Here is a 22,665-nt window from a genome sequence, read left to right on the forward strand (position 1 = left end):
CTAAGCACCAGGATTGCAGGTGTTCCTTACCATACCTAGTATGGAGCTATATTCTTAATTCTTCTCCAAGTCCTTTTTTACGTGACTTATTAGTTGATGGAAAGTTAACTTCTTGTAAAGCCACAACCAATTTATAACCTCTCTGATCAGCAAATATTTAGACCATTAGTCACAGAAATACCTAGGCTAGACCTGTCTCCTTGCCTCTGGTTGACAGTGCTAAAGCAGGGGAGATGATTCTCACTGTGGATGCTTTCTCCTTAGCTCTAGGAACCAAGAGTGTATCGACCTGTTTCTTCCCATTGATAGTATAAAGAAGTAAGTCACAAACATCTTGGCCTCAACTGCTGAGGACAAAGCTGCCTCTTTTCTGCCAAGCAAATAGAATCTCTCTTCTCTGGTCATCTTCACAGGGGCAGAATCTCTCTTCCCTGGTCATCTTCACAGGGGCGGAATCTCTCTTTCCTGCTCCATCTTCACAGGGGTGGAATCTCTCTTCCCTGCTCCATCTTCACATGGCAGAATTTCTCTTTCCTGTGCCACCTTCACATGGGCAGAATCTCTCTTCCCTGCTCCATCTTTACAGGAGTAGAATCTTCTCTGGTCCATCTTCACAGGGGCGGAATCTCTCTTCCCTGTTCCATCTCCACACAGGGCACATCAGTTTGAGAGTTCACAGATGTACACAGCCCTCTCTCTTGTCCTCACAACTCACTATCTTCCCCTCTGAATTGCTTCCTGTTAAGAGTCATGGCTGCTACTTGAAATCACATTGATCTTGCCAAGTGAGGCACTTAAGATTTCAGAGTTGGATTTTGGGTCCAGATGGCCAAGATCACCTATTTCTCTGATTTGAGGACATCATTTCTGTTCCCTGGGACCTGGATTCTTCATCTTAATAATGTTGATAATGGTACCTCTAAGGACCTTGTTGGAGCAAATATATCTGCTGATCCACATAATGTCATTAAGAAAGACCAGATATTTTCCATTTTCTACTTTGTTTTTAATGAGGATACCATCACCTCAGAAGAACCAGGTTATATGTTAAAAATAAAACTGTTTTCCAAAATTTATCTTAAAAATCTGTTTTCCAAAATTTACCTTAAAAATCTGTTCTCCAAAATTTATCCTGCCCTTAATCTTCACAGAGGCAAAACCAATGCAATGCTAAGAATACAGGCAAGAGATTGAGAAGATGGCTTAGTGGTTAAAATGCTGGCTGGACACTTGTGAGGACCAGAGTTCAGAGTCCACTAAGCTCAAGAAAATGCTGGGAGAGTGTGGCAGCCAGCTGCAATCACAGCCTCCAAGGTAGAGACAAAGGATCCCCAGAGCGCACTGGCTAGCAAGGCTAGCCACATCAGAGAGTTCTGGGTTTGACTGAGAGAGCCTGACTCAGTCAATATGGTGGAGAGCAATTGAGGATGATCTTGACATCAACCTTGGGCCTCCACATATATTCATACACACATGAATTGTCATATATACGTATGGTCACACACACAAAAAAATGAAAAAAAAAAGACAATATAGTCAAAACTCTACTCACAGACAGCAAATAAGGTCATTATCTATTTCCCTCAACCTAAAGTAGAAGGATAGATGTTTTCAGAGCATATCAAAACCTTGCCAGAATCAGGAGTCTGTGTGCTCCTTCCTTATTAGGATGGAGGATTGGACCAATGGAAGTCTTCAACAGTGGCTTAAGGGAGAAGAAACAGGGATCACTTATGGAGCTTTGTTCATCATCCTGATCAACAAGGATCTGGGGTGATCTGCATCCAAAGTGGAATCTTGGAGGAGATCCATGTATGGGATCATGTGGGCTGAGAGTTAGTGTGATGTATATGAAATCAGGACTCGGGGTATTTCTAATAGACACAGGAAAGCTATTGATCTCTTTTCAAAATGAGACAGTCATGCCTCCTTCAGAGGGATCTTGTGTAGATTAAATAAGCTAAGTGAAGGCAAGCCACAGTGCCTAGTATGCAGAGGATGTCCTTTATTTGAATAATACAAAAATTGTGCAGTGTGTGTTTTGGGAGGCAGAGGCAGGTGAATGTCTGAATTTGAGGCAAGCCTGGTCTACAGAGTGACTTCTAGGACAGCCAAGACTACAGAGAGAAACTGTGTATCAAAAAACAGCAACAACAAAAAATTGTGTGTGGCTGTGGGGTAGTGAGTGAACCTTCAATATGTGCATGTATCATAGTGCTCAAACTCACTGATCTGTAAATATCATTTGTCCTTGATTTTTAAAAAAGTGTGTGTGTGTGTGTATGTGTGACAGAGAGAGAGAGAGAGAGAGAGAGAGAGAGAGAGAGAGAAAGAGACAGAATGAGAAAGAGAAAGAGAGACAGAATGAGAGACAGAGAATGAGAGACAGAGACAGAGAGACAGAGAATCAGATAAATCATGGCCAGCAGACTTGGAGGGGATGACGTCTCTGGGGATATAGTCTCTGGAGATGCTGTGTATATTTATTTGAAAAAAGGTCACACAAACATGCTCAAATAAAAACATTGCTTACCCACTGCTTTTGTATTTAAAACTGTGACTGAGCAGTGTGTCTGTGAGACATGTCACATGTGTTTCTGTAGCCGCTAGCCTCTTTGTTTTTGTGTCCACAGGAAATACAACCCCCAAGTATCCCAGTCCCCCGCTTCACTGCTGATCCTCCCCTCTCCTATAGATGTAGTGTATCCCTATTCTTTCTGACCAGCCATTCGTCTGCTGTCTCTGGTGACAGGGAGGTCAGGGTTCAAATCCTGGGTCTCATTTGACGTGCTATAGATTTCCCGTATGCAAACTGATTGCTATGAAGACTAGAGATGACTCAGATTCACTAACAAGCTTGAAGCAGTCGGGCTCGGAGATTGGGTGCACACCCTTAGAGTCATCTCTCAAGACCGCCCTGGCCCTGGTCTCAAAGTGTTGCAGCTGTGGTAACGTAGCCTCTTGGTGTTTGTTGGATCTCATGCTTGGGCGTGGCTGACTTCTAGGATGGTTGTGCCTACCTGGTTCAGACACAATATTGATCTATATTGATCTATCAGCAACTATTTGAGGCCATTTCTCCTGACTCAGAATTAGCAGAGTCAACAGAGTGTGTGAGTGAGCACTCCCTGACTTCTTTGCTTTTATTTAAGGTAAATATACAGAACTAGACCATCTAATAATTTTCTTTTATTAAGGCCATTGATTTTATTTTCTTAGCTTAAGGGAGAGGTGACTAGATATATTTAGTGCACTAGTTTAAAAATACATGTTGGCATATTTGTTTGCTTTATGGTGACTGCACTTACTTTATTGCAGTTGGACACAGAATAAACTGTCTGTTTCATGTCCTTACTGTTTTTAGTGAGTAGATGGGAATCCCACATCTGTACCTAATGCCCTCACACAAAGCTACATTATTGCAACTGCTGTTCTCTGTCTTTTCCTGACTCTAAGTTTCAGGAGGAAGTGCATGGGTACAGACGTGCACCTATGTCAGGATTTTTTTTTTTTTTTTTAAGGAAAGTCTACCAAATCTTTGGGTCATATTTATTGGCTTGTTACCTCAAAACATTTAGAGATTCTGGGGCAGCTGTGGCTGTTCTCTGGTCATTAGTGATCCGGTTGCAGATACTAGACATGCTCTGCAGAGACCAACAACCACACTTTCAGATATCAAATCCTGTGGTATCCACAGCACAGTTATTCCAAGCAGTGTCTATGGACAGTGTCCACCCATGACCATGGATACTGATTCAGAATACAGATTTCTAGAAATAAGAGGTGAAGACTCCAAATTGAAGGGGACAAGATAAAATCTAGGAATATGTCATTTTAAAATAGTATTTTCAAATTTACTCCTTGAAAATTTCATACATACATATCTCTCCATCCATTCATGACCTCCAACTCCTCCACCCTAACCATCTCCTTCCCAATTTCACGGTCTTCCTTTCCTTTCTTCTTTCCTTTTTCCTTTCCTTTCTTCTTTCCTTTCCTTTCCTTTCCTTTCCTTTCCTTTCCTTTCCTTTCCTTTCCTTTCCTTTCCTTTCCTTTCCTTTCCTTTCCTTTCCTTTCCTTTCCTTTCCTTCCCTTCCCTTCCCTTCCCTTCCCTTCCCTTCCCTTCCCTTCCCTTCCCTTCCCTTCCCTTCCCTTCCCTTTTCTTTTTCCTTTCCTTTCCCCTTTCCTTCCCCTTCCTTCCTTCCTTCCTTCCTTCCTTCCTCCCTCCCTCCCTCCCTCCCTCCCTCCCTCCCTCCCTCCCTCCCTCCCTCCCTCCTTTCTTTCCTTCCTTCCTTCTTTTTTCTTTCTTCAGGACTATTGAGTCTAATCAATGCTGCCCATATGTGCATAGGTATGGGGCATGCACTGATGGTAACTTCCTAGTGACCACACTCCCCCGGAAAAGTGACTCTCCCAACTGCCAATAGCTCCTCAGCCTGGGCTGGGGCCTCTATTGCCCCTCCTCAGCACATGCTGGAATTTTGACTGGTTTAATCTTGTCCAGATCTTGTGTAGATAACCACAGCTGTTGTGAGTTTGTGTGTGCAGCAGTTGTCTCGTGTTCAAAGGACGGCATTTCTGAGTATGTTTTTTTAACAAGCTCCTTAGGAATTTTTTTGATGCTCATTAGAACACTGCCTCTAGCTATGAACACATGTGGAGAATGGATAACAGGAGGTGACAGTGTAATGATTTCAAAGTTGTTAAGGGAGTTCTTACCTGAAGAAATGCTATGTATCTGAGAGGAAGGGAATGGCCACTATTTCGATGTAATCACTGTATGTTATGCATATATCATCTGGCGAGACACACACACACACACACACACACACACACACACACACACACAAGTATTTTTTTTTTGAGAGCGGCACTTCTGTTTATTGTTAGGATATGATTCATGGCCAAACAATGTTGCATTCCCTTTGGAGTTACAATAGCATTGTATCCTTGCACAAAAGATGGACACCCAGTGTCTGTCATTAGCTCATTCAGTACTTCACAAGGCCACACCAAAACTTCCTGATGGAGGTTTAAATGAGCGTATCTTCCATAAGCTAATGTATTTGTTTTTGTTTGTTTATTTTGTATATGTTTTGTTTGTTTGTTTGTATAAGACAGGGTATCTCTGTGTAGCCTTGGCCTCAAACTCACAGAGATCAGCCAACATCCATGTCGGGTGGTTCACAACTGCCTGTGACTCCTGCTTCAGGAGATCTGGTGCCTCTAACCTTCCTGGGCAACTGTACTCATATGCACATACCCCTACACAAATGCACACATTCACATAATTAAAAATAACACAATAAATCTTTAAAAAAAATAAAGAGCCTCAGGATTGAAGTGGATGATGTTGTTTTCAGAAGATTTTTAGATTTAAGATATTCAAATGATGCAGCTTCAAATTTAGATGGACAATTAGGAATCCTTCCAATTCCATGGGAACATGAAATCCAGGTCTGACACGTCACAGGCTCCTGTGTTTATGATGAATTCAGCGGCTGATGAAGATCCACATGGAAGAGCCAGCCACAGACAGCTGTCCTGTGAAGAGGTTGTCTACTCAGCACTTGATCCAGCCACCTGGGCTCCTTCCCTGCTGCTCAGGATTTGGGTTCCAGGGGCTTCTTCAGCATTTAACTAACTCTTTCTTGGCTGAAGGTGCTGGGACTGTTTCTCCACATGTAAACTGATCTTCATCATAAATCACTTTTATAATGAGAGAGCAGCTAGGACATGTTGCAACCAAGGACCATCTTCCTTGGTGATGGAGAAGTTATCCCCACAGGGGCAAGGATAGAAATGTGTCTGAGTCCTCGTCATATTTAAAATCCTTAATCTCCACCTCATTGTGAAACACTGCCATGGTCACCTGGTCTACACCTGATCAGTTTTCACACTAGTATTTTTAAAGACAGTCTCGTATGTATACTCTGGGCACAGCTTTAACATCTCCCATGGTAGTGCCTACTTATTTCAGTTGTAAGATAATCATTTTTCTTGCCTACTCCCAGGTGGACATCTTTGCTGTTCAGTGTATGTTGGTACCCAGCCAGGGCCAGTGCAGTTGATCATTTGTGCTTCTGAAGAAGGATATATGCTTCTCTTTTCCTTCAAAGCTGTTATTCCAATGAAATGATGAAGAATCCTCCATTTCCCAAAGCACAGATGACTATGATTGCATATGCTTTTGGCCAGGTAATGGTGTTTTCATTTAAAACACTGATGAGTACATATCACTGCCTGATGAGAAAGGCAGATAGGAGCCAGGAGGATAAATTGTAGTCTCTTCCCACGCCGTATGGAGCCACACACAAATGAAAACATAAATCATCTGGATCCATGGCTGGATACTGTAATAATGCCATCAGACCTAGTCTTATGATGACAAAGAAACTGATTAACTTAGGGTTGGTCTCAGCTTAACTAAGAGGCAAGCCTGGCATGTTGGCAACCTCTGTGAGAGCTGCAGTTTCTAACCGAGTGCTGAGTCAAGCTACGTTTTTTATTAATTAAATTTGTTCTTTGGTGATGTCATAAGTGTATTTAATATCCTGATCACCCCATTCTTCCTTTTGTCCCTCCTCGGTCAACACCTTTCCCACAGTCACACCTTTTTGTTTTGTTTTGTGATCCACTGAGTTTAACCGTGGCCATCTGTGGGGCGACAGGTATGGAGCTCTTCAGAGTTCAGTCTGCTCAGCAGTGTGCGCATCTGAAGATAAGGACATTCCAAGTTACTCTTGTGTGTGTCTGACACACACCTGAGTGCACACAGGAAAGAAGCAAGGCATGCCGGTTCATGTGGGACTAGAGCTGAATGATTTCACATCAGGAGCAGGCTCAGTAGGGAGCCTTGCTGAAACAGAGCTTCCCAGTGTCTGTGAATCCACTTGCATAAAAATAAAAACAGCAAAATGAATTGGTTAACAAAGTAACTAATTCATGGGTATCACCATATCCTGACAAACTGGGAGGGACACAGTTCAACTCCTGACAGATAAGTAAAAGTAACCACCAGCTCATTAAAATAAAAATTGCCATAGAATAAAATATATATTGCAAAATAAGATACTGTGAAAATAGAAGATATTCAGGGACAGAGGAAATAGCCATATTTTTTGAATGTGTATGGCCTTTCAGACTTGACTATATATGCTTTACTCCATTTAAAAAAATAAAACAAATCGTTTTTGAAGTGCCAGATATGAGATAAAACAACTTTAATTTTTCAATGACACAGAAAGACTCCAGTCTAAGTGACATCAGTGGGACCTCTTTTTACACCTGAGGGTGCACATTCCAAGTATAAAAAGAACAGCAAGCAAATTGTAAGCCACTGTCAGAACTGTGGAGGACAGGAAAGGAATAGGACTACCTCCCTGAGGCTCATTTCTTGTATTGTAGGATGCGGAATGTTCATAACTATATGGACAATGGCAGAATGAGCATTTTGTCATGAGAGAAAGATCTGTGAGGCTGAGTCCTGATTCTGGATCATTGTTATGTACCAAAGCAGCTTCAATCTGGACATTTTTAAATAACTGGAGGAGAATATTCAGATTTCCACCCCATAGAAATGATAGCATTCAAGAAGATGGACCGACTGTGATTGGATCATTAGTATTGTGTGGAAGTATCAGATGGCTGCACTGTACACCCCAGAAATAAGTATGCATACATTAACTAAAAAATAATTTTTTTAAAAAGCAGCAATAGGAATAACCAAAAGGAGGATTTTTACCACAAAGAAATAGTAAATGCTTGAGGTGATGTACATGCTAATTACCTTAACTTGATCATTACACAATGTGTCTATGTATGAAAACAGAACATGGCACACTGTAAGAAGACATAATTCATATGTGATAATTAGAAATGTATCATACATTTTTAACTCAAAATCCATGCACCCAGATCAGCGATCAACCTGGCAATACCAAGGATCCCTGTATCCAGATTTGAGGCTTTAAGTTTTATTTTCCATGACAGCAAACCAACCCAGAAAGTGGCTGATTGCTAAAGTGGGGGTAGAAGCACAACACACCGCTCCAGGATTTGTTAAAGCAAAGAACAAAGTGTTACTAGACCACAGGTCACAAGGACCCGTATGTCATGTTAGTTGTCACTTGTTGCTGTGACTGAAAACCCAGCAGAAACCACTTCAGGGATGGGGGCTGGCTCCCACAGTTCCAGGGATGGGGGCTGGGCTGGTTCCCATAGTTCCAGGGATCGGGGCTGGGCTGGCTCCCACAGTTCCAGGGATGGGGGCTGTTCCCACAGTTCCAGGGATGGGAGAGGAGGGGTCATTTTCACAGTTTCAAAGGATTTGGTCCATGATCACTTGGCCCCTCATGAACTTGGGTAGAATATCATGGGAGTAGGACTATGTGATAGAGGAAGTTGTTCATTTCCTGGCTGACCAGGAAGTAGAGAAAGTTACAACAGGAAGGGACCAGGGCAAGATACAGCCCCCAAGGTCATGTCCCCAGTGACCTGTTTCCTTCAATTTCCCAACTTCCAATGTTCCATCACCTTTCAACACTGTCTTAGAGTTTCTATTGCTGTGAAGAGACATCATGACCATGGCAACTCTTATAAAGGAAAAACATCTAATTGGGATGGCTTACCTTTTGAGAAGTTTAGTCCATTATCATCATGGTGTGACATAGTGGTGTGCAGGCAGACATGGTGCTGGAGAAGTAGCTGAGTGTCCTACATCTTATCTTGAAGGCAACAGGAAGTGGTCTGACCCACTGGACATGACTTGAGCATATATGAAACTTCAAAGCCTGCCTCCACAGTGACACACTTCCTCCAAAAAGGCCACACCTACTCCAACAAGGTCATACCTTCTAATAGTGCCACCCCCTTTGGGGGGCATTTTCCTTCAAACCACCAAAAATGCTCTACTTAAAATTTGAATCCATCAATGGATTAGTCTATTAATTATGTAAGAGTCCCCATGATCATCTTTGGAAACACCCTCACAGACTCACTTAGAGGTGTGATTTATGAATTGCTTTGGTGGCTTGCAATCCAATCAAGTTGATAATGAGATTAACCTCCACAGAAGCCAGCTTTGAAAAGAACCAACAAGCTAAAGATGAAATATTCAGGATCAATGAAGATGTTAAGTACAAAGAGTTAAAACACAGAAAAGTCATAACTGTATCATTATTTATTTGTGAGCCCTTTGGGGGATGCTAGGAAACCTGCTCATTGTTTTGAAAACTACCTGAGGGGAAATAACCAAGCATTGATCCTGCCTTTCTTAGCTCAACAATTTCTCAGGCTAATCAAATGGCCAATGAACAAAATTCTCTCTTTGGCATCATTCCAGATAATAAATGATGAAAGACTGTAAATTGGAAATTTCTGTTTTGTGAATGCTAATGCACTAATAATTCAAGTAGTAGTCACCAGGACCATCCACAGTCACAGTCACCAGGACCATCCACAGTCACAGTCACAGTCACAGTCACCAGGACCATCCACAGTCACAGTCACCAGGACCATCCACAGTCACAGTCACAGTCACAGTCACAGTCACAGTCACAGTCACCAGGACCATCCACAGTCACAGTCACCAGGACCATCCACAGTCACAGTCACAGTCACAGTCACAGTCACCAGGACCATCCACAGTCACAGTCACCAGGACCATCCACAGTCACAGTCACCAGGACCATCCACAGTCACAGTCACAGTCACAGTCACCAGGACCATCCACTGTCACAGTCACCAGGACCATCCACAGTCACAGTCACAGTCACAGTCACCAGGACCATCCACAGTCACAGTCACCAGGACCATCCACTGTCACAGTCACCAGGACCATCCACAGTCACAGTCACCAGGACCATCCACTGTCACAGTCACCAGGACCATCCACAGTCACAGTCACCAGGACCATCCACAGTCACAGTCACTGTCACAGTCACCAGGACCATCCAGTCACCAGGACCATCCACTGTCACCAGGATCATCCACTGTCACAGTCACCAGGACCATCCAGTCACCAGGATCATCCACTGTCACCGTCATCAGGACCATCCAAGTCACCAGGATCATCCTGGTTACAAAAAGACAGCTAGAAAATTATACTTCTTAAAGAAGGTTCACAGTTTACCTAGGCAATAGGATTTGAAAAAAAATATATAAAGCTTGCATTAGCCTCTATATTGAATTATCAATTTTCAACAAATATGGGAGGGAGAGAGGTGTAAGTCTAGTGTACAACCCCATGGGAGGGCACACAAAGCGCAGGCTATAGGAAACTATAACAAGTAGATCCAGTTTTCACTTCCAGACCCAAATACAATGCAATAAATTAACAGGCGGAGGATGAATTTGCACATCAAAAGGTCTTGAATCGTATTAACTGATCTTATGTGGAAGTGGTATATTTTTCAATCATAACAAATAAAATGGTGTTTTAAAAAGTGTCTAGAACAATCCAAAGAAATATGAACACAGATGACGTCTGACTGTAATGACATTGTGGACATATTTGACAAAAGGAGTCCTTGACTTTTAGAGATACAAACTGAAATACCGACAGATGAAATGATCTGACACTTGGGGTTCCCTTCAGAACAATTTGGGGGGAACTGGCAAAATGATTCAGTGGGTTAAGAAGCTCGCTGCCAAGCCTGATGACCCGAGGCTGATCCCTGGTGTCCACATGGTGGAAGGAGAGAACTGACTCCTGCAAGTTGTCCTGTGACTTTTACATGTGTGACACAGTATGTGCATGCAAACACACACACACACACACACACACACACACACACACACACACACACACACACACACTAAACAAACAAACAGGTAAATGTTAAAAAGAAGATAGAGGGACCTAAGTTTCTGTAGCTATCTGTATAAATGACTGAACTGCTTATGATTCGGTCTTGTAGATTGGCTATTAACCCAGGTCCTCTCAAGCCCTGCTGGGAGCTCTGGACTGGAGTGGCAAGGCCCCTGGACACCACAGAAGGGAATCCACACAGTCAGGAAGTTATACTCACATGACACAGGCAGCATTTACCGATTTTATTCTGATAACGATGCTTTTGTATTCGCTGTCTTCTTGTTCTTTCAGTGGGAACCTGACAGCCCCAAGTACTGGGAGCTTTTAAATCTGGAGCCCATGCCAATTCCATTTCTGACTTTAAGTGGGCTCTGAGGAATGCAGGGTGAAACGCTCTCTGGTTTTATGGAGAAGGAGAAGATGGCCCCATATTGCCAGAATGAGGGCTACCTTCCCTTTTTATTACCTTAGGTCTAGTTAAAGTGCATCATGCATCTTAGACATATATTGTCTTGGTTTTTTCTCATCACTGTAATAAAATACCTGTCAGGAGCAGCTGGGAGGATAGAGGATTTGTTTCCACTCACAGATCCAGAGGGATGGAGCCCATCACGGTGGGAAGGGTGGTGACAGGCAGGAAGGGTGAGGTAGCAGGAGCAGGGGACTGGTGCTCACATTGCATCTTCACTCAAGAAGCAGACTGAACAGGAGGTGGGGACAGACTCTAGAGCCTCAAGGCCAGCAGCCCTCAGACACTCACTACCTCCAGCAAGGCTCCACTTTCTACAAGTTCTAAAACCTTCCCGAACAGTGCTAACAGCTGGGGACAAAATGGTCAAACACACGAGCCTGTGGGGGACATTTCTCATTGAAGCCATGAATACACACACACACACACACACACACACACACACACACACACACACACACACACACACACACACCATATACATACATACACACATATATACTTTTATCACATGTGAATATAATATGTATAAAGGACTAGTGTCTACATATACAGGGATTTCCAGTCCCCAAGTGTTTTCCACTAAATTTATTCACTCAATGAGTATTTCTCAAATGCTTAAATGGCAGGCATTATACCAGATGATGAACATGAGGTATGAAAAGGCTGAGTTCTAATCAACATCCCAGTGTAGGATGACACCAAGACACACATAAACACACCAATTACAGATTTTGAGTCTGGGGCCTTAACTACCTGGCCATTTTGGCACCCCAAATTGCAGACTTTGAAAAGTACTACAAGAAAAAAACGTATGCACAGCTGTGAGGCCCAGTGTGGCCGGGTCCTGCTGTGAGGACCGGGTCCTGCTGCAGACAGAGGGCCTCCCAGAGTGTGTGCCATTTAGATGGACCGTGAAGAAGAGGGAGCGTCTAACATCGGGAAGAGCTAAGGGAAAAGAACCAGAGTGCAGGGGAAACTGAGGCAGAAGGAAAATGATTTCCATGTGGGAAACATGGAGGCTAAGTGTGGTGAGACTGTCGTGAACAAGAGAGACTATGGCCCAAAGGACAGGATCTAGTTTTGCCTTTAGATAACCATGTGGAAATCTGTTCTTATCATTCCTCCCATTTCATGGCTGGCACAATGTAGACAACTTCCTACGTCACTGCTAGTAAATCACAGAACAGAAGCATGAATACACCCCAGAAAGATAAACTGGTTACAGATGTAGTCTCCTCCACCCTTACTTTTCTCACAACCAGGGGGGTCACTTAAAGCACTGCTTGCTGTGGTCAGGATGAGGGACTTAGACTGAAGAGAGAGGCGGAGGGTCACGTGCTCTGCAAAGCGAAAACAGGGTTCCTCACAGGCTCCAGCGTGGGAAGAGGAAATGTGAGCGCAGCTTCTGAACATCTCCGAAATGCCTGTGGGCACAGAGCAGGACTCAATGCCACATACATCTGCTGCTCTCCCTCTGCTCTTCTGAGTAAGCTGCCGTTTGAGATGCAGAACCAGACCTGAGTTATTCCATTAGAATAGTCCATTAAGACCACACTCTGGGTCTGCTGGGATGGAATGCATCAGATCTGCTGGCTTTCATCTTACATGGATGCCAATAGTTGATTCCTGGCTTCTTGTCTTCTACGGGAGTCAGAATGGAAAGCCTCCTGGGGGGAGCCTCCCTTCTGGTAGAAAGAAAGGGCTTTTACAGTGAACTTGGCCCAAGTGAATGAGTGGGAGAAACTCAATCTTGTCCCAGAGAGGAGAGCCTTGCTTGGTGAGGGACAGTCAGAGGTGGAGGAATATGCCAGCTCTGGACAAGACAATACGCACTATCAGTACAGAAATCCATCAGGAGGGCTGGGGCATGGCTCTGTGAGTAAAGTACCTGTCATTCAAACACAAGGGCTCGACTCTGGTTCCCAGAACCTGTGTAAATAGCCAGGCGAGCTGGTGTGCCCTTTTAGTTCCCAGGATTGGGATGGCAGAGGCAGGAGCATCACTGGGTTTGCTGATTTCAGGACAGTCAAAGACTGTGTTCCAAAAACTAAGTGAACAGCCTACTGAGGAATGGCCTCCATGGCTTCCACATGCATGTGCACATGTATGTACCACCCCCAACATGAATACACATGCACACACAGAGACAAACAGACAGACAGATAGATAGGTAGAATGATCCATGGAGACTAGGAATTCTCACCACTCTTCACAAATGAGCAAATCAAGGCTCAGCTAAAGCCAGGCCCTAAGGATCCATGTTCTCAAGTCACACAACTTCTACACAGACACTGAAGTAAGCATCCTGTGCTTTCCAGTCTAAACAACACACAACTCTAGCTTGTGTTGGGCACTGGCCAGACACTGCCTTTTTCTTTGCTATCCAAGTGGCCTTTATATGTGTGACAGCATCGCAGGATTTCAGGAGCACATCCAACTGCCTGCCTTCTCTCACACACAGGAAAAATATGATAAAGGTGAAGAATGTGTCCAAACTCATCCAGCAAAGGCAGCGGAGCTGGCGTCCCCTGTGTGCTCAGGTTAGCCCTGCCCCTGTGTGCTCAGGTTAGCGCTGCCCTCATCTTGTGAAGCCTCTTTCATCTTTGCCTTTGTTGTTCTGCTCCAGGATGAACAGGCTGAGACTCTCCTCTCTCCTTCTGTTGATAGGGGAATAATTTTGATTTGCATGGAGTTAAGATTTAGAGTAAGGTATTCACCCAAGCATACTTCCCTAAGAAAACCAACCCACTGAATGGAAGCATGTGTGTGTGTGTGTGTGTATGTGTGTGTGTGTGTGAGTGTGTGTTTTCATGGGGTGTAGAGAGCCAGGCACATTTATGTATGTATTAAAAGCTTTGTGGCAGAGTTGCCTAAACATGTGCTGTGGTCCATGGCTGCTTGAGTTTTGGTCCTTGTTTTCAGAGTGACCATTTTGCTGTACACTGACCATTTGGCAGGAGCACAGAACACATTTCAAAATATTTATTTATTACCTTTAATTACGTGTATTTGTGTTTCTCTCTGTGTGTATGTATGTGCATGCATGTTCTGTTGTATGTTAGAGTATGTATTTGTATTTCTGTATGTGGGTATGTACATACATGTTCTGGTATGTTTGAAGTAAAAGAGGCTGTGGGATTCCCCTAAAGCTGGGAGTTACAGGGAGTTGTAAGTTGCCTGAACATGCTTCCTCTGCAAGAGCAGTGTGAGTGTGCATTCTTAACCACTGAGCCATCTCTTTGGCCCCCAGAGTCCTTCTTTGTATCCTACATATGTGTCCCATTTTCATGAATGGCTCACCATAGTATGGTGAGCAAATGGCATGCGATGAAATTAATTTTTATTGTACTTATCTCATTTAGGATGTAAAGATGATTTGCTTGATTTCACAGGTTAAGACACTAAGATTTAAAGTCTTAAATAACTACTTGCCAGTCAGTCAGGAAATAAAAGATCTGGTATTTACATCCAGGTCTGTTTGATTTGAGGCACTTGTAGCTTGCATGCTGGCTTTGTGCCAAGTGGGGGCCATGTAGCAAACTGGTTGATCATAAATTCATCATCATAGGACCAGCAAGAGGGCTCAGTGGGTAGGGGCATTTGCTACTGCGTCTGATGTCCTGAGTTTGATGCCTGGAACCCACATGTTGGAAAGACAGAACTACCCCCCACAAGTCGTTGTCTGACCTCCACATACACCGTGGCATGTGCACCCATCCACTTACTCACCAAAAAAAATAAAGAATGAATAAATCAAACTTTTAAATTAAAATAAATTAATCGCCATGCCCAGTGAGGGAAGATGGTTCTTTCCTTGCTGGTAGAGACAGAACCAAAGTTATTCCTGGCTGTCCTGCCTCTGGTCTTCTATGAACTGCATTTATAACTGTGATGCAATCACAGCAGGATGAGCTGTTTTGTATTCCATAAGTGTGACAGCCTTTGCCTGATAAGCCTTGCTTCCCAGATCTCATTCGTCACCCGATGTGGAGTCTGGCTGGCCACTTGATGGATAGTGGTTTCCCTCCGAGGAATAAATCTACAAGTCTCGCCAGCCGGATGGCTTCGGAGGACATGCATCATTTGTGAGCGGGGAGTGGGGAGCAGGGAGCGTGCCTTCCTGTGGTTCCAGTCCTGGCACTGCCAGGCTGGCTCCTGTTCTTCTGTACACGAGTGATGACATCAGCTCTGTTAAAGACAGCACAGCCCTGGTGCTATGGTCTTGGCTGGGGATGGCGCCCAGCACACCTGACTCTGAGTTGGCTCAGGACCCCACAGTTTATGATTTCCACTGGGTTCTAAGTACCAACCTGAATGTGGATGGAAGTCCCATTCTCACTGCTGGTAGGGACTCAACTGTGTGGAGGAAGGAACACTCTACTCTGAATTCTTGCAATATCTTGCTTTGTGATATATGGTCAGTTAGTATATTCCTTGGCATGCATGAGATTTGAGCTACATCTGTATTTCCAAGAATAGAGAATGCATGCCACCTCAGGCACTAGAAATGTTGGTAGGTGGTACACAGCTGCAGTCATAGAGAACACCGAGTCCCACTGTAGGCATGCCATGGTGTCCAAGTAGGCTTTAAAAATATGGTTTGTTTTATTTTTGTATCATTATTTATGGAACTACTCCAGCTTCCTTTTTATGTGAGCAATAAAATCCCTCTTAAATAGTTTAATTGCATTTTAAAAAGTGAGTTGATTTACAGATTACTAGTAAATGATGGTAAACATCTGCAATTGAAGTTCAAGAGGAGCTACAACTGGGGCTCTCCTGTGTCTCCTCTCAATTCCATAGTGTTTTGGGGTTCTGTGACTAGATTTACACAGTTACACCTGCTGTGTCTCTCTGGTGATTTGACCCCCTTTATTCTTCATTATGACGTACTTCTCTGTGGATTCTTTTTGGCCTGAACTCTATTTTATCCGATGCTAACAGATATGCTCTGGCCTGAACATGCTGACTGGTTGCACGGTGTGTCTGATTAATTGACTGCCAGTTTGTCCATATGTTTAGGTGGTCTTGTTTTTTACACGATCCATCTTGAGGACCTCTGCCTATCACTCTGCTGTCACTTAGAGCAGCAATTGATGAGTTTGGAGTCTAATGTTCCAATTTATGTCATTCTAGTGCTGCAATCCTCCTTTCTCTCTGCTTTCAGTCCTCTTTACCCCATTTCCTGCCGAATCAGTTTGCTGTTGCTGCTGTAATGATTATAACATACTCAGCGCCTGTAGGAGATCCCTATTTGCTTGCTGTCTGAGGGTGGTCTAGCCTTTGCTCCAGGTGCTGCCTTGCTCTCTCTGTGTCCCTCTCCATCAGTGCTGAGCCAAGACCCTCCCACATGTGAGCCTCTTCTTGTTCTGTTTCTCTGATTCCACAAGAAGAAGATTCTCATTCTTTTTGTTCAGCGGTGGGCCCCGGGTACCTATTGTCCCTGTCCTAAGGTCTAAGGTAATCTTAATCATATCTTCAAGTCTCTCTTTTTCATGTAATTAAAACACATTTACAGTCTCTAAAGATGGAGGTATCGGCATCTTTGGGAGTCGTGTCTACCTCCCTGTCCTCTTTAAAATATTGAGGAAACTTTAGAATTTTGTTTTTGCAGATCTTTTTCAAATGATCATCTAAACATATACAAATGGTATTTGCATGTTCACAGAGTAGTTATAGAAGGAATTCTATGGCTCCACAATGAAGACTGTAATTAACAGCTAACAACATACCTGATGGTGAAAATTGCAAGCTTCCCCCTGTGTTCAGGAGTGGGACACAGACACCCATTCTTCCGGCTGAGATGTTCTAGCCAGAGAGATTGTGGGGGGAAAAAAGCCATCCAAATTTGGAAGGAAGATGTGAAATCTCCATTAGCACCAGTAAGGGGATTGCTCTGCACCTGCAGATTCTATTAACACCTGTAGCTCTCTCACACTACTTTGGGCTAGTTTGGCTCCTCCGTGGGCCTTTGTTCATGCCTGCCTAATCTCTGTCGATCTTTGAGATAATCTTCTGGCTGTTCCTTTCTCTCCAGGCTATCTTCTCTCAAAATTTATCAACATAGCTGTTGCTGGAGGGCTTCTCTCCAGGTTCCCCAAGCCCCGCAGTCCCACAATCCACTTATAAAATAATCACTCAGACACTTATATCACTTATAAACTGTATGGCCGTGGCAGGCTTCTTGCTAACTGTTCTTATATCTTAAATTAACCCATTTCTATAAATCTATACCTTGCCACATGGCTGGTGGCTTACCGGCGTCTTTATTTGCTGCTTGTCCTGGCGGTGGCTGCAGTGTCTCCCTCCTTCCTGTTTCCCCAATTCTCCTCTCTCTTTGTCCCGCCTATACTTCCTGCCTGGTCACTGGCCATCAGTGTTTTATTTATATAGAGTGATATCCACAGCACATAGCTCCCTACTTTTCCTGAAAGCCTGCATCTCCCAAGATGAATGAACTTTCCATATTCTAGAGAATTCTGTACACACCACACCTTTATTTTCAGATTGATTTGGTTTTTATAACCAACTAGTCTGGATTTCTTAGGGGAAAGGACCAGATCTGATTCATTCCAACATCCTCCCTATGAGAGGGTCCATAGACTTGTAATTTCCTTGAGGCTGGGGTTTTGCTTGCATGCATACCCAGTGCCTGACTTCATGCCTCGCTTATCAGAGGTACTTAATAAATAGTTCTTTAACTGGAGCTATTTTTTAAACAATTTGTGCAATCTGTTAAGATAGAACCAGGACTGAGTTCCAGATTTGTCTCCCTCTAAGTTAAATCTTTCTCAGACTCCCAAGTAGCTAAATAATCCTCAGGGCCTCTTTTCTCTAGTATATCCAGTTATACCTTTATCCCCATATCTCAAGAGCCACTTGCTTTCATATGTTTTAAAACACAAACTGAGCTTAAGAAGTCTTGAGGATTTTTCTGGGGTGTCGTCTCTCTAGTGAACAGTATAGTAAACCCTGCTCTGTTTCCTAGATTTCAATTTAAAGAAATAAGCTCTGAGCTCCAGGACTGAAAGGCAGAGAGAGAGAGAGAGAGAGTTCACCAAAGACGCTGCATTAGACCATGGGTTTTCCAGGCCCGTAGTCTCTAGAATAATTTTGTTAAAAGGGAAACTGCAAGTTAAAAGCCCACTAAGTTGGACCATGAAGGCTGAGATCAAATGTTTATTTGAACTTGAAACTTGAGCTGTATTTTCTGTTTTAAGATGGACTTGTTTGGAATAGAGCAGAAACACAGTGGGTCCCTCTGATACCAAGAAGGGCTCTAGAGGGGCGACTTTTAAACTTTAGTGTACATTAAGAGTCATGCAGGGGTTGGGGACTTAGCTCAGTGGTAGAGTGCTTGCCTATCAGGCACAAGGCCCCGAGTTTGGTCCTCAGCTCCGGAGGGGGGAGGGGGAAGACAAATGAAGACTAAATTAAAAAAAAGAGTCATGTGGAGGCCTGGGAGGATGGTAAAAGTGTCTACTATCCAAGCAGGAGGACCCAAGTTCAGGTTCCCAGAACCCATGTAAAAGCTGGACAGAGCATGAGCATATGTAATCCCAGGGAGACAGGGGGTAGGGACAGGAGAATCTCCAGGAGCTAGCCTTGTGTACACAGTGGTGATGAGACCTTGTTTCAAACAAAGCAGAAGGTGAGCACTGAAACCTGAGGTTGTCTTCTGACCTCTGTACATGCGCCATGGCAGCATGCATCCACATTCACTCACGCAGATGCGTGCACACACACATAAGCAGAATAAAAAAATCTATGAAGATTGTGTTGAAACACCAATTCTGGACCCCATTCTATGAAATTCTAATTCGGTAAGTTTGGAATGAGGCCCAGGTTTATGTATGTTTGTTGGTTTTGCTTGTGGTCCTCATGTTGTGAAGGATCGAAGGCAGAATTTCTTAACAGTGAAGACACTGGTTTGGGGGGGAGCAAACAAGCCTTTCTTGGAGTTGCTTGCACATTATGGAGTGTTTAGCAGCATACCTAGACCCAAGGACTCATTACCCACCTCACCTCCAGTTTGGATAACTCAGTGTGTGTCCAGGCGTTGCCGAATGTCTCCTGGTAGGTCATGATCACTGCTAAAGACAAGGCTGCTTGGTCTAGGTGGCCAGTAGATTGGTGGTTCATTTATTGAGCAGGTTGGGATGGGTCATAAGGTTGGTTTTTAGTTTTGGTGGGCTCCTTGGTTTAGAGAGTGAAATTTCATTCTTTGCAATAGAAGACCTCAGGAGTGATCAGACCTCCACAGTTGGCTTTGGGAGCCATGAACATGATCAAAGGCAGACAAAAGGGGAAAGCAGAGAGTGAGTGTTTCAAGAGAAAATACGGCCGACGGTCAGAGAGATTAAATAGCACCAAGTCCACAAATGGCCCATTGGACCTGACTTCCAGGAGGCCACCTTGACCTTGAAGGCCTGTGCTATGGAGCACAGTGGCCGCTGTATTGCTAACGTTCCTGTTACTGTGATAAAACACCATGGCCGAGCATCTGAAGGAGAAGATTCAGCACACCGTGGTGGGGAAGTGCAGCCATGAGAGCAGGGGCAGAGAGATCACAGTTCGTCTGCACAGGAAGCGTAAAGATGGGGCAGGAAGCAGGGGCAGGGCTGGGAAACCCTGCACTTCTCCCAGTGGTGCTCTTCTCCCAACAAGGCTCCATCTCCTAAACAGCATCTCTCCAAACAGCACCACCAACAGGGGCCACAATAACAAAACAAAATGGCAAGACACCAAGAACGACCCTTGAGTCATTGAAGTACGGTTAGTCTGGGCTGAAATGTGCCACAAATACCACCTTCATACTGGATTTCAAACAAAATTTAAAAAAAGAATGTAAAATATACCAGTAATTGGCTTCATATTGATTATACTTTTAAATGAAACTAGAATAATTGATCTGAAGTTACATTACTAAAGTTAATTTCAATGTGGTCTTACTTTTTAAAACATAGTTGCTAGAAAATGTTACATGACCTATACAGCTTGCCGTGTGTCTCTGTTGGAAGGTTTTGGTGGATATGGTGGTGGTGAGGGCCAAAACCTGCTGACAGGGAGCTGAGACATCGGAGTGCATGGGCTGGCTGTTCTTGGGTCAGACATGGAAGATGGGTGATTTACTGTGCGCTGGGAGAAGGGACCTTGCTGCAGAGGATTTATTCTGGAGGAGGGAAAGACTAGGGCACGTTTGAGGCCAAGTATAAACCTCATTACATGCGAACTGTCACTTGCCACAGGAGAGAAAAAGAAGAAAAATATAAGGCTCAGAGAGATCCTCTTCAACCAGGCAGGAGGAGTGGAGGGGAGATACACTGGACCCATCTTCTATTCCCTCGAGCCTCATTCTTTTCTCCTGCGAAATTGGAGTGAGGACCTGTTTCAACAACAGTGCCTCCCTGTAGGCTTGTCCTGGTGTTTGAATGAGATTAAGACTAAAGATCAACTTGGAGCTGATATGACACTGCATTAAAGAATTTCAGGGACTGGGGAGATGGCTCAGAGGACCAGCCTTTGGTTCTCAGCACTTGAATTGTGTAGCTCACAACTGCCTGGAACTCTAGCTCTAGGAGATCTCCGTGCAGGCAAGCAAGCATGTACACACACACATGAACAAAATATAAACTAAAAAATAAAATAATTTTACAAAGAATTTCACCCATTGTCCTGAGGTGTTTATACCCACAAAACATACATAGTCCATATTCCTTATGGACACAGAGTTGAAGGAGGAATTCAAAATTCTGAATATGAGACTAGTTTCCCAGAATCCATTGCTTGAATCGTGGGTACTGAGAAGCCTGTGCCATGATTCTCTGACTGTGGTCCCTGGATAAATAGCATCAACTTCATGTGGAGTGTGGCCAAATGTGCACACCATAAGTTCTACTGAATCAGAAACTGAAGGTCTGGAGCCGTGCTCTAACAAGCTGTTCTTGAGACTGCTTCAACCCAAAGGTGGAGAACCTGGCCCTGGTAGAATTAGATCAATTCTCTTACTCCAAGGGGTCTCGACACTGGGAAAGACAGTTCAAAATCTGTATCATGGGCCCAGCAACCAACATGTTGAAAAGGTCAGAAGATGGTTTTAATGAGCTACCAGGTTGGCAAATATTCCATATGAAAGTGTCCAGATGACAGACACTTTATGCTTGTCAAACCAAGGGGCCCCCCACACTACTGTGGTCACACAAAATCAGCCACAATCAAGACACTCAGGAAAGAGCGTGGCTGTGCTCTGAGGATGTTCACTGCATACTTGGCCCGTGGGCCATGGATCATCCAACTCTGCTTCAGAATCTAAGCCTTGCTTTGGTTGTGACCCAGTTATGTATGTTCCTACCTTGATGATCCTGGTTTGCATGTCTTCCCATCCTTGTGATACTTGTCTGAACATAAGCTGTCACAGAAATCCTAGTCTGTGGACATTTCTGTCATTGTAATCCTGGTTTGCACAGCTTCAATCATAGTGGTTTTGATTTCCATACCCATACCATCCATTCATGGTTTCCATACCTTCTCCCCATTGTGTTTCTGGTTTGCATATTGTCCTACCACTTGGTACTTTTTGTTCATGTTCATTCATTCATTCTTTAATCCAATACCTTTTCTTGGGTCACAGCTATTTGCCAGAACCTGATCAGACATCAGAGGTTGACTGGTGGCTTCATGGAAAGACCCTTCCTCACACATCTACAGTCTATCTAGTGTGGGGATAATTATTACATGGATTACAATTTACTGTGGCTTGTGCTTTAAACGAGGGGGAGGAGTGACTTGCCTTCTCTGGAGTCTGTGTTCCACAGCCTGGCTAACTCCCTTTACACTCCACTTCCTGGCTTCCCCGACTACCCAACTCCTAGTGAAGTTGAGGCAACTTTAGGGAACATTTCTGATTCCATCCCACCAGTTGCCTGGAGTTCTTTACAAATGGTTTATAGAGTTCTCCTCACCCACCACCAGGCTATAGCCATTTATGAGTCAGCCCAGACCAGCTGGTTGGTATGGCACATGGGGCTGGGAGAGAAATCTGTTCTAGTTGTTGGGATGGAAATGCTGAAACACGGTTCAAGGGCTGTGCTGCCAGTGTGGAAGTACGCAGCAGACGGTACTTAGCCAGGAAGTCTTTGTTTATTCAAAACTTGTACTCAAGCAGAACTCTGTGCATCTTTTAAGCCCTGAGCATTCGTTCCCAAGTTCACAACTAATTTGGCTCACATTTGCATGCCTCTTGGGGCCAGGTTTGACATCCCCTCCTCATACTCTTCACAGGATAGCAGCAGTAATATCACAACTAACTATTAGGTGCATAGTACAAGCCAGGCATTGCATGAAGTAATATCATGCATGCTTTGAAGAATAATAGTCTCCA

General features: G+C 43.9%; 1 protein-coding gene and 1 pseudogene across 1 annotated transcript in view; one reads left to right on the forward strand and one right to left on the reverse strand.

Moving 5' to 3' along the window:
• Positions 1-22,665, forward strand: part of Grin2a (glutamate ionotropic receptor NMDA type subunit 2A) — a 420,443-nt gene that overhangs the window by 182,887 nt on the left and 214,891 nt on the right. The gene's annotated exons all lie outside the window — the stretch shown is intronic.
• Positions 5,630-5,866, reverse strand: LOC102912932 (diphthamide biosynthesis protein 3-like; annotated as a pseudogene).

The sequence above is a fragment of the Peromyscus maniculatus genome, chromosome 8, assembly GCF_049852395.1.
Source record: "Peromyscus maniculatus bairdii isolate BWxNUB_F1_BW_parent chromosome 8, HU_Pman_BW_mat_3.1, whole genome shotgun sequence".
Lineage (NCBI taxonomy): Eukaryota > Metazoa > Chordata > Mammalia > Rodentia > Cricetidae > Peromyscus > Peromyscus maniculatus.